The sequence below is a fragment of the Hylobates moloch genome, unplaced genomic scaffold (assembly GCF_009828535.3).
Source record: "Hylobates moloch isolate HMO894 unplaced genomic scaffold, HMol_V3 SCAFFOLD_23, whole genome shotgun sequence".
Lineage (NCBI taxonomy): Eukaryota > Metazoa > Chordata > Mammalia > Primates > Hylobatidae > Hylobates > Hylobates moloch.
In genome coordinates, this window is record NW_026652298.1 from 29,223,333 (window position 1) to 29,236,428 (window position 13,096).

The following is a 13,096-nucleotide window of genomic DNA, read 5'->3' on the forward strand; positions in this document are numbered from 1 at the left end:
ACATGAGGGGCAAGGGGAGAAAAAACGGAGAAGGATGGGAGGAGGGAGAAGAGGAGGAATTCCATGTCTTCTTTGGCAGTTTCCACAGACACACGCACACACACACACGTACTTTAAAGGTTGATGTTTTTAAAGGAAAAACAGCTAAAACCACAATACATAAAATGGAAGCCCCCAAATTTCCGAGTGACACCCTTTCTCTTAGTCCACGTGAGCTGCTATGACAAAACAGCAGAGATTGGGTGGCTTATAACAGAAATTGATTTCCCACCATTCTGCAGGCTGGGAAGACCAAGATTAAGGTGCTGGCAGATTAGGTGTCTGATGAGGACTCATTCCTCATAGACACCTCTCTTCTCACTGTGTCCTCACAGAGAAGAAGGGCCAAGGGATCTCTCTGGGACCTCTTTCATAAGGGTACAGATCCCATTCACGACAGCAGAGCCCTCATAACCTAATCACTTCCCAAACGCCCCACATTCTCATCTGCACACACTGAGGATTAAGTTTCAAGATATAAATGTGAGAGACCATAGCACCCTCACTGGTATGGGTACACACACACACACACACACCACACACATTTACATTTATGTACACAGACACATATTGCATGTACACACATGCACACATACATCACATGTACACACACGTACACATGCACACATGTATACATACACACATACACATGCACACATTGTGTGTACACACATGTATACACATATGCATGCATTGTGTGTGCACATATATACATACACAAATACACATGCATACATTGTGTGTACACACACATACACATACACACTCATGCACACATTGTATGTACACACATACACACATTGCATGTACACACACGTACACATGCACATATATACATACACACATACACATGCATACATTGTGTGCACATGTATACACATATACACATGCATACACTGCAGGTACACACACATACACATACACACACATGCATTGCATGTACACACATATACATATACACATATACACATACATGCATACACACATTGCATGTACACACATGCATGCACATACATATACACATTGCATGTACACACACGAATACACATACATATGTACAAATACGTGCATACACACGTTGCATGTACACATACACACAAACATGCATATGTACACATATGCACATATACACATTGCATGTGCACACGTATACACATACACACATACACATTACATGTACACACATGAATACACATATGCACATACACACATTGCATGTATGCATATATATACACATACATGCATATGTACACATACACACATTGCATGTACACACATATATGCATACACATATTGCAGGTGTACACACATACATACATGAATGCACACACCTGCACTCACACATTTATATGCACACACATCTCAGACCCTTTTACCATCGCAGGTTGCAGGGGATGCTAGGCTTCTTAATGGTCCAGCCACAGTACTTGTTGGGATTCAGAAACCCTGTGAAAGCCATGGCTCAGAATCACATTTGTTTCTGGAGGTGCTAGGATGGAATACAAGAAAAATCTAGACCAACAACCCATCCTGTCTCCATCTAAACTCCAGGCCACTCCTAAACTAGACTAACTGCTGTGCAGAGTTCGGTGCTGTAAGAGGAGTATTCCCAATGTCGCCTAGTGAAGGGATAGTGAGAATAAGTGTACAACAGGTGTCTGTGCGGGTGTTCACACACCCTTTTATGAACCTTTTTATTTTCAGGTCCACAAACCCATAGAAAAGTAGTAAAAACAACTATTTGCATTGCCTGATTGCAGCCACACAAGAATGACAATTGTTGGCTCATTTTATGGGTGGAGAAACTAAGGCCTGGGCAGGTAAAGAGTCCTGTTCAATGGCCCACATCACAATGGAGAAACTGAGGCACAGGAAGGTAAGATTGTTGTCTAAGGACACCCACACCATGGATGGGGAAACCAAGGCACAGGAAGGTTATCCTAGGACCCAGAACTCTCATTTATGAACCCACAATTCCAGCCCAAGGAGCCTGATCTCAGAGCATATGTGGTCAACCACTCAGGTATTTGGCCCTCCCACAATTAGGGCCCCATCCCAGCCAGCCTGAAACTGACTGTGTGTTGGAGAAGGCAGACAATTAAAAAGGTGACATCAGTGTAGCATGGTGAGCATTAATGTCGGTGTCCGGGGGTTTGAGGAAGTGACATCTCAAGTGAGATCTGAAGGTTGAGGAGGAATCAGTGGGAGGACAGGAGAGTGGTGAAGGCAGCAGTGTGGGGGCTGCCAAGCAGAATCTAAATGGCGCGAAGGCCTACTGCAAAGCTGGGTTGGAGTGAGGCTGCAGCAGGCACAGCAGGTGCAGGCGGACTGGGGATGTGAGCAAAGGCCAGCTAAGACAGGGCCTGAGCTGGAACACTGAGTTACACTCTCCCCTGAAGACAATGCCAAGGCACTGAAATTTTCCTTTTTTGAAACAGGGTCTCATTCTGTCACCCAGGCTGGTTTGCAGTGGTGCAGTCACGGCTCACTGCAGCCTGGACCTCCTGGGCTCCGTGGAATTTCTAGGAGAGAAATTACATGATCAGATTTGTCACATAGAACACATTGGCCTTGGCCAAGAGAACAGATAGAAGGAAGCAAGTTCCAGCAGGGGAGACACAGAATCCTACCTGATTCTAACCAAAATGGCAGATGAAGAAACCAAGGCACAGAGAGGAGAGATTGTTTGCCCAACATCACTCATCTAGAAAGTGAAGGAGTCACATGTGAACTTGAGTTCATCCAATGCCAGAGCCCAGCTCCTGGGCACCTACGCAAGCCACTTCCCATCTAGGTTCCTTCTAGGCTCATCAATCTCCTGGCCAACACGATCTGTAAGAGATTCCACTGTGTCCATTTCTCCCTCATCAGGACCAGATCCCACACCCACTACTGGGCAAAGAAAATAAGTGTAAGCTAAGTCAAGCATGCACTCTGTCTCTTCAAGGTGTTATCCACCTCAAAGTTTAATTTTCCATATACTGTTTCTACCCATGTCCCTGAAAGCTTCCCCAGGCACTAGCTCCCACAGTTCCTTCCTATGTGAACATCCACCCTAAGACCCAAAGCATTTAAAGCTCTAGGGGATCTTGATGATACTGCAGCCCAATACAGTAGAAATACTTTCCCCCAAACTAGTGTTTAGACTGTGACCTAAAAGCAGACATTTAGAACAAACCTTCTAGAGTCTCAATGTGGGAGGATCCTGGATTCCAGTGCAACCATGCCACCTATTTGCTAAGGGACCTTTGACAAGACTGGGGAACATAAAATATATCTATAAAATGTAACTGACATTACATTTAGACAATACTGCAAGATGTAACTGACATTACATATAGAGGCCCTGATCTTGGTTCACAGGACTGACAATTGTTATAGCACATATTTACTACATACCTACTGTGTGCCAGGCATGCTACCAGGTACTTTACATTCATTACACACTTAATTCTCAAAACATCCCTATGAAGCAGGCGTGGTTAATATTCCCATTTTACAGATAAAGAATGTGAGGCTTATAGAATTTAGGTGACCTTCCCGCATTAACCCCATTATCAATTCATTCAGTACATATATTCATTGACTGCCTAGCACGTACTGGGCACTCCAGATACTGGAGTTACTCCTTTGAACATCAGCAACAACAACAAAAAAAGATGGGTTTTATGAAATTTATATTCTATAGAGAAAATGAATAAACATATCAAATATAAATAAACATGGTAATGGTGATAAGTGCCATAGAGGAAAAAGAAAAAATAAAAGATGCTATTGTATCAGTCAGAATCCATTAGGTTATGCTGCAGTAACAAATAGCCCCTAAGTCCCTAGAGCTGGTCCATTTCTGATTCACACTACACGTCAAGTGCAGATAAGGAAAGAGATATTTCCACTGTAGTCACCCAGGGACCCAGGCCGAGAGAGGGCAGTGCCATCTCCAAGCACCTTCCATCTCAGTGTTATCACCATAGCAAGAGAAAAAGGATGTGGAGAATCAAACACTGGCTCTGAAAGCTCGTATCTCCCTCAGTGAGGGAAAGGAGAAAAATGTAGGGGGCTTGTCTGAGCAGAGAGGTCTAGAAAGACCCTTTGGATGGTAAACTGAAGGTCTTGGTTCTGAACCCTAGTCTTTCACAAGTTCGCACTTTCTACTGGGCCAGGTGACTAGGATAAATTATTAATGACCCTGGCACAAAAGACAGTTCATACACCACGCATATACAAGACTACGACTTGCAAATTGAGCTGTGGAAGTCAGTCCTTTGTCAAGGTCTAGCTCAGAGTGATGAAAGACCTGCAGAGTCATCCTGACAAGCGGAGATTCTAGGAGCACCAGACAACAGTCTTTGCTTCTGCCTTTCTTGGAAAATTCAAAGGACTTACACCTTGGTTCGGAAACTTTTATTTTCCTTTCTCTGTTATTTCCTGCAGAAGAGCCGCCATGTGGGAAACGTGGCAAGCCTTCCACCCCTTCCTTAGCAATGGAAATTTTTAATTAGTAAAAGAACATTAAAAGTAGAAAAGAAATCTCACCCAAGAGCTAGAAACATGGGCAAAAGCCCATGTGATGGTGCCTGAAGTTATCATTTTTTACATCAAGTGCTAAATAAGTGTGTTCTTTTCATGTGAACAGAGGTAGTTTCAGTTTGTCGTGCCCTGAACATGGCTTTGGCCTTGAATTCTGTTTTCTTCTCTCTAAAACTTTCACTGGTTCATAGTTTATAAATACACCTAGTCCCAACCCCAACATTGAGCTGGTGTCCAGGCTGGGATGCACCTCACATAGGGGTAAGGAGATGGGTTTGAAAGAAAAAGAGAAAGAGACAGGGATGAGGGAGGGGGAGGGAGAGAGAAAAAGTCAGTGATAAGGAAGAAGGTCAGTGGCAATAAAGTGAGATCATTGCCAAGGATGCAAAACAAGGGGAGAAGAAGGTGAACGTGGAGGAGTGACATACCAGGCAGACAACTGATACCCTTGTTAGGCGAGCACCATGGTCTGGGAGATCTAGGGGAGATAAAGGCAAGATATCTTAAGCTAAGGCCAGACTGACCACATTGTCAAATGGTTACTTCCCAACATCCGCCCAAGAGGTGGGGTCTCTGATCCCATGTCACAGACAAAGACACAAAGGTAGAAGGAGGAATGTAGTTTGTGATCCATCAGGTCTCAGCTCAAATGTCACACCTCAGTGAGGCTGCCCCTCCCCAAAGCACCCTCTTCTAGGGTCTCACCCTCTCCCTTGGCTGTTTGATTTATATCCCACTCTGGTGAGGGTAATCTTTCTCATCCATTTGTTCTCTTTTTTGTTTCTCTTATTTCTTTCTTTTTTTTTTTTTTGCCTTACAACCTTTTATTTCATTGTTTAAAAAATGATAAAGGTAATACACATTAGTTGTAGAAAAAAAATCTGAAAACAGAAAAATTTGAAGTTTTCTTTTAATATTTTTAGGAGAGTCTCTTTTGTTTTCTGGGTAGATTTGTAACACAAACTTCCGTTATTGGCTACTAGTGGTATTGAACTGGAATGTGTGTGCACATTTGTGCATACGCATATAATGATCCTTATATCATTCAAAATTCTTATGTACATTTTGCTTGACTTTGATATGCTGAAGGAATGGTGTGTTTAAAATTCTTGTATTATTATTATTTTTCTTTTCATCTTTTATTTTAGGCTCAAGGGGAACATGTGCAGGTTTGTCAGTGGCATACCACCCCGAACATGCCTGATCTTATTTGTTCTATTCTTTCTTGTCTACCTCTACAATAGGAAGATAAGCTCCCTAAGCAAGGTCACCTATCTCTGTCAATTTGCAGCTGGTATCTCCAGCATCTATAAAAGTACCTAGCACATAGTAGGTGCTCAATAAGTATTTGTTGACTGAATAAATGAATGACTGTGGCCTGGCATTAAACCTGTTCAAATCTTGGCTCTCAGTGCAAAAGTTGAGTCGAAATACACTCTGGAGGCTGAGACAAGAGGATCACTTGAGCCCAGGAGTTCGAGTCCAGCCTGGGAAACACAGTGAGACCCCGTCTCAAAAACCCTCAAAATACAGGAAATTAAACATGGAAGCAACGATGTGGGTCCAAACACAGAAAGATAACAGAAGAGCCATGAGCCTCTGGTGCCAACACAAAGCCTGCCTAGGCCAGGAAGCTTTAAAATTGTCTCCTGGGTAGGGCAGAGCCAAGGTCTGGTGTGGGAGTCGGAAGTTAGAGACAAGAGACCAGCCTGGCTGTCAGAATGGGTTAGAGCTGCGCAAAGAGTGGGCTCTGGACAAACCCTTGCTTTTTCCTGGTCCAAAAGGCTGAGGGCCGCATAGGGTCATACTCCCCATATCATCTCCTGGTTGACACATTTCCACCTGGTTCTGCTTCATGGTACCAATATGTGTGTCTCTGCTATAGTCTTTGCAGCATACGCACCCTTACTTGGATACCATCACTGACTCTTGCTGGAAAGTGGTGAGCTGTCAATGCAACGGCGCAATAAATGGAAATATCCTGCTTTCCTGATGTAAAGAAAGAAGAGGATGCTGAAGGACCCAGTACTTAGATGAACATTCTGCATCATTATTTTATTGACACCCCACAAGAACACACGGAGGTAGAAGTTGGTGTCATTTCCACTTTACGAGATGAGGAAATTGAGATTCAAAGATAAAAATGGTGATGGCGAACATGCTTTGAGCACTTTGTGAATGTCAGGCACTAGCCTAACTATAGGACATGGATTTTTTTTTTTCAATTTAAGGCCCCAACCAACTTTAAGATTGTGCTTTCATTAAACCCGTTTTACAGATAAAGAAACTGAGGGCCAGGTGCAATGGCTCACGCCTGTAATCCTAGCACTTTGGGAGACCGAGGTAGGCAGAACATGAGGTCAGGAGATCAAGACCATCCTGGCTAACACAGTGAAACCCCATCTCTACTAAAAATAAAAAAATTTAGCCTGCTGTGGTGGCACACTCCTGTAGTCCCAGCTACTCGGGAGGCTGAGGCAGGAGAATCACTTGATCCCGGGAGGCTGAGGTTGCAGTGAGCTGAGATCGCGTCACTGTACTCCAGCCTGTGTGACAGAACAAGCCTCCATCTCAAAAAAAAGAAAAAAGAAAAAAAAGAAAAGAAACTGAGATAGGATCACTCAGCTAGTGAGGGATGGGTGCGAAAGCATGCCCAGGCAAGTGCATCTAGCCTCCACATTGTGGTCTCTCCCTGGGGAGCCAGGATCAGGCTACCAGGGTGAGGCTGGTGAGCCATTTCCTTGGTTTCACAACTTACAGGGGCGCCAACAAACTCCATCATTGGCATAAACAGTATGCAAACGCAATAGCTTTAAAAATCAAAAGTAATTCTAAAAATCCATGTGGAACAAGGTATCAAAATTTTAAATAAAGACAAAATCAGTAACTCTACTATGCCAAGCCAAATTAGAGTCCAGGGCAAAAGGAAAAACTCAGTAATACTCCCCTCACCCTACTCCAGGAAATTCCTCTGAGTAATCTAGTCTTGGGGGCTCAAAAGGGCAATGGTAACTCACACCCTCAAATAATCAAAACCCCACTACTCTCTGCAGCAATTTCAGAAACATTCTGCAATGGAATCCTCAGCAAAATCTACTGAGCTACTCAAGACCCAAAAGGATCCCTGTTTCTCCGTTGTGGCAGGAGAGACACAGAGAGGTTAAACAGTCTGCTTTAGGTCACACAGCAACATCCACTCTACCTAGATGCAGTCCGTGATCTACTCTGCAGAAATTGCAGATACAAAACAAACCATCTTCTTTGTCCATAGGATTTACCTGAACACCTCTGCTGTCTTCCCAGTGTGCATAGAGTCAGCTGATCACTGCAGCCAGGGTTACCAGATTTGGCAACTAGAGATACAGGACTCCCAGTTAAATGTGCATTTCAGATAAACAATGGATGTTTTTTTTAAGCATAAGTCCCCTGCAATATTTGAGGCATACTTCCACTAAAATGCCACCCGTTGTTTATCTGCGATTTGAATTTATCTGGGGGTCCTGTATTTTATTTGGCAGCCCAAGATGCAACAGACTTGTATTAATAAAAATAATCAGAGCTGGAACTTGACTGGGCACTTCCTCTTCCTTACTTGCTGCCTGCCTCACTCAAGTCCAGCCCCACTGGCCTGCTCTCCTTTCCTCTGGCACGTTGAGCTCCCTCCAACTTGAACTTGTGCAGGCTCTTCTGTCTGCTTAGAATGCTCCTACCCCCACCATTCAATGGCTCTATCTTTTTTAGCCTTTGAGTCTAGGCTTACATGCTGCCTCCTCAGAGAGGCCCAACCCATCACTTCGTATCCCATTTCTTTCATTCTGTCAGCCTTTTGTTTGTTTCTTTTACAGCAGAAATCACAATTTGCAATGACTTTATTATGTAGCTGGTTAATGGGTTGGGGTTGCTTCCTGTAATGAATTGCAAAGCTCCAGAGGGCAGGAGCTGTACCTGTTTGGTCCATCTGTATCTCCAGCACCCAGCACAGTACCCTGCATATACTAGGTCCTCGATACATATGTTGAGTTATGTTGAGTTAATGTAAGTATTGGGCACTCCCCGTCCAGCTAATGCATTCTCCAAAGTGGCCTTATATCCAAGTTCCCTTTAATCTGGACAGTGCATAAACCTGACAAGTTCAAATGTTTTGCTGATATGTAACAATCTTGGATTGTCGGACGAAGCAACTTGCAGACTGCTTTCCTGAACAACAATAACAACCAAAAATGGATTATATAACTCTAAACGGGAGAATAGGCATCAAAACTATTTCCTTGCCTAACATCATCCTGTTATTATTTTGACATCTGTGTAGGCTGCGGAATGATTCTTTTAACGCCGCGTGTGAGGCGTATTTATATCGCTGGCTGTAGCACAGAGCATATGCAAAGGCTTCAGAAAACTATTCTAGTAGGTCTTGCCTGTAGCCATATCAGGCCCTGTGTGGAGGGCCTGAAAAAGCATTCCTGTGTTTACTATGTTTAACGAGGATTGGCGTCCAAGTGGCAGGGCGATAAGCAAGCCCTGCTTTTCCTGTATATCAGTTCCTTCAGTCCCAGTGGAGACAGAAGCATTGGGACCACAAGGTCCCTGATCCCCATACCATGCACCATGCCTTGGAGGGGACATGGAAATGTGTCAACCAGGAGACAATCTGGGGAGTATGACCCTATGCGGCCCTCAGCCTTTCTGCACCAGGAAGAAGCAAGGGTTTGTCCAGAGCCCACTCTTCGTGTAGCCCTAACCCATTCTGACAGTCAGGCTGGGCTCTTGTCTCTGACTTCCAAATCCCACGCTAGCCCTTGGCTCTGCCCTACCCAGGAGATAATTTTAAAGCTTCCTGGCCTAGCCAGGCTTTGGGTTGGTAAAAGAGGCTCGTGGTTCTTCCGTTGTCTCTCTGTGTTTGGACCCACATCATTGCTTCCACCTTTAATTTCCTGTATTTTGAGTGTTTTTTTTTTTTTTTTTTTTGAGACGGGGTCTCACTGTGTTGCCCAGGCTGGACTCAAACTCCTGGGCTCAGGTGATCCTCTTGCTTCAGCCTCCAAAGTGTATTTCAAGAAATAACAGCAGTGCCTACCATCGCCTAAGGCTTGCTATACCCAAGCACCGTGCCAGGCTGTTTTCAGTCTTCACCATCACCCTCTGCGATCCGTTCCAATTTCCCCATTTCTCAGAAAAGGAAACGGAATCCTAGAGAGAGGTTAGGAAACCTGCCTCACGTCCTCTGGTTGATATGACTCAGAGTACAGAATTTCATCCCAGTCTGCGCCTTCCAAAGGCAGGCATGCATTCTGGGGATGGTTTGATCAAGATCATTACCTTCCTCACCAGCAGCTTCTGTCAGAGAACGGAAGGGGAATGAAATCTAAATGGTTTTCCCAGGAATGCTGTCCCTCCAGCCTCAATAATGTGGCACAGCGGGGCACAGTGAGACAGTAAAGGAAACCGGAACCTTGGAGCCAAGCCCATCTGGGATTTAGTGGAGCCACCTGCACTTAACTGTCATGTGACTCTGGGTGAAGGTCATGATCTCCCTGAATACTGGTTACCTCGCCTGTCAAATGGGGATAATAATCAGAATTACTGCCTGTATTTGTTTGCTAGGGCTGTTAAGATAAAGAACCACAGACAGGGTGGCTTAAATGACAGAAATGTGTTGTCTCACGGTTCTGGCGTCAGAAAGTCTAAGATCAAGGTGTGGACAGGGTGGGTCCCTTCGGAGGCCTCTCTCCTGGGCTTGTCAATGGCTGCCTTCTCCCTGTGTCTCTTCCCATCACCTTTTCTTTGTCCAAACCTCCCCTTTTGTAAGAACATCAGTCCTACTGGATTGGGGCTCACCCTAACGACCTCATTCTAACCTGAGGTCAGAATGTGGCTATCTAATAACATCAGAATGTGATATTATTTGCAGATAGACTCTTCTTTTTATTTTAAGTTCAAGTTTACATGTGCAGGATGTGCAGGGTTGTTACATAGGTAAACGTGTGCCATGGTGGTTTGCTGCACCTGTCAACCCATCACCTAGGTATGAAGACCCCCGCCCCCGCGTGTATTTGCTATTTATCCTGATGCTCTCCCTCCCCACCTGAACCTTCTGACAGGCCCCAGTGTGTGTTGTCCCCCACCCACATGTCCATGTGTTTGCAGATAGACTCTGTATCTCTGTAAATAGTCTATCCGATAGGCTGGGAGCAGTGGCTCACGCCTGTAATCCCAGCACTTTGGGAGGCTGAGGCAGGCAGATCAAGAGGTCAGGAGATCAAGACCATCCTGGCTAACAGGGTGAAACTACGTCTCTACTAAAAATATAAAAAATTAGCTGGGCGTGGTGGCAGGCACCTGTACTCTCAGCTACTCTGGAGGCTGAGGCAGGAGAATGGCGTGAACCCAGGAGGGGGAGCTTGCAGTGAGCCAAGATCGCGCCACTGCACTCCAGCCTGGGTGACAGAGTGAGACTCCACCTCAAAAAAAAAAAAAAAAAAAAGAGTTTTTACAGAGGCAAAGAAAAATATCAAATAATGTCACATTCAGAGGTACTGGGGGCCAAGGCTTTAACATAGGAGTTAGGGGGACACACCATTCAATTCATAATCATTCTAAGCATGTCTTACTGGTTAATACAGAAAATGTATATGGAAACACCTTCCCAAATGTCCACCCCTCAAACCCACACTCATCACATGTCTTGGCCAAATGGTCTAGAATTATGCACTTCCCCTTGCTGAGCTGTTGGTTAGTTAGTGAGCAATGGTATTATGTGTGCTGGTCCTGCCTGGATCCCTAGCTATGGGAGACATCTCCCACCATACATACACACTCTCTCACACACACACACACACACACACACACACACACACACACACACACAGACACACATACAACACACCACTGGCGAATGACATGGAGCCATCATGGGAGATGGCAGCCCTGACCCTGTGCAAAAGCTTTCAACTACCTCTCCTCGAAAGATGACACTTTTCCCTACATTGGGCTTGGAGTGGAAGACTAGAAGAGAACTTTTGTGGCTCTAGGATTTTATTCTGAGCTCCACCCCTTCTCAGCATCACAGCTTTCCTCTTTTCCTCCCTAGACCTCACTTTGCTCATCTGGAAAATGGGAATAATGGTAAGTCATGGTAGCTGTGGTAGTAAATGAAGGAAGTAGTGTAAAGTGCCTCATGGCTCAGGGATGGCCATAGCAGGTACTTGTCCACATGAGTCCCCCTTGCTATAATCACCAGGGAGGCCCTGAGTAATAAGAGGGCACAGAGCAGTAGGTACCCTGGGTCCCAATTTTAGCCAATGCTAAGAATCACCCCTTCCCCATAGAGGCAAATTCAGTAACTCTAGAACTAGGCCTGGGAACCTGCATTTTTAACAAGCTCTCAGGTATCGTATGACGAGGCAACAAGCAAGCCAAATTGTTATTCACTCAATCACTGGAAAAGCATCTTTTTAAAAAAAGTTCATATGCCTGGGCCTGTCCCACCCCAGCCCTATTGCATCAGAATCTCTAGGTGGCAAGATTGGCATGCTTGTATGTGGCAACTGCTCTCCATCCATTTCGGAGGTGCACTGTTGATTAAGAATCACTGATTTAACATATTCATCGTGGAATATTATACAGCCATAAAAAGGGACGAGATCATGTCCTTTGCAGGAGCATGGATGGAGCTTGAAGCCATTATCCTCAGCAAACTAACACAGGAACAGACAACTAACCACTGGATGTTCTCACTCATAAGTGGGAGCTGAACAATGAGAAACATGGACACAGGGAGGGGGGTATCACACACTGGGGCCTGTGGTGGTGGGGAGGAGAGAGCATCAGGACAAATAGTTAAGGTGTGCAGGGCTTCATACCTAGGTAATGGGTTGACAGGTGCAGCAAACCACCATGGCACATATTTACCTATGTAACAAACCTGCACATTCTGCACATGAACCCCAAAACTTAAATAAAATTAAATTAAAAATAAAAAAAGTATCACTTATTTAGAGCAAGCAGTTCTCAAACTATGGTATGCATCAGATCCCTTCAGGAGTGCATTTAAAATGCTGAGTCCTGGGATCTATGGTGAAGCCTAAGAATCTACATTTTAATAAACCTCCCCGGAGATTGCAGTGAGCTGAGATCGCCCCATTGCACGCCAGCCTGGACTACAAGAGCAAAACTCCGTCAATAAATAACGCCCCCAGGCAATTAGAATACAGTGAATCCGAGACTCCCTGCCTTGAAAACATTCCCTTCTAAGCTTGTTGGATCCTAAGGAGGAACAGAGCACCTGCCTTCCATAAATGAGAGTCCCATCCCATCCAAGCAGGGCTGTCTTGTGCAAGGCAAGACTAGCTCAGATCCATGAACATTCCATAGTTCGGCTCCCTGGAGGCTGCCACAGCTGGAGGACTGGCCCTCTGAGCCTCACCTGGGCACAACCCTCCAGCCCCAGGCAGGAAGGGCATTACATGCTCAGCAGCCCCCTCTGCTAGCGGGGCTATCGCACTGAGGCCCATTCCCTGAGCTTCCAGTT

At 45.0% G+C, this 13,096-nt stretch overlaps 1 protein-coding gene across 2 annotated transcripts in view; it reads right to left on the reverse strand.

Moving 5' to 3' along the window:
- Positions 1 to 13,096, reverse strand: part of SHISA9 (shisa family member 9) — a 339,083-nt gene that overhangs the window by 170,228 nt on the left and 155,759 nt on the right. The gene's annotated exons all lie outside the window — the stretch shown is intronic.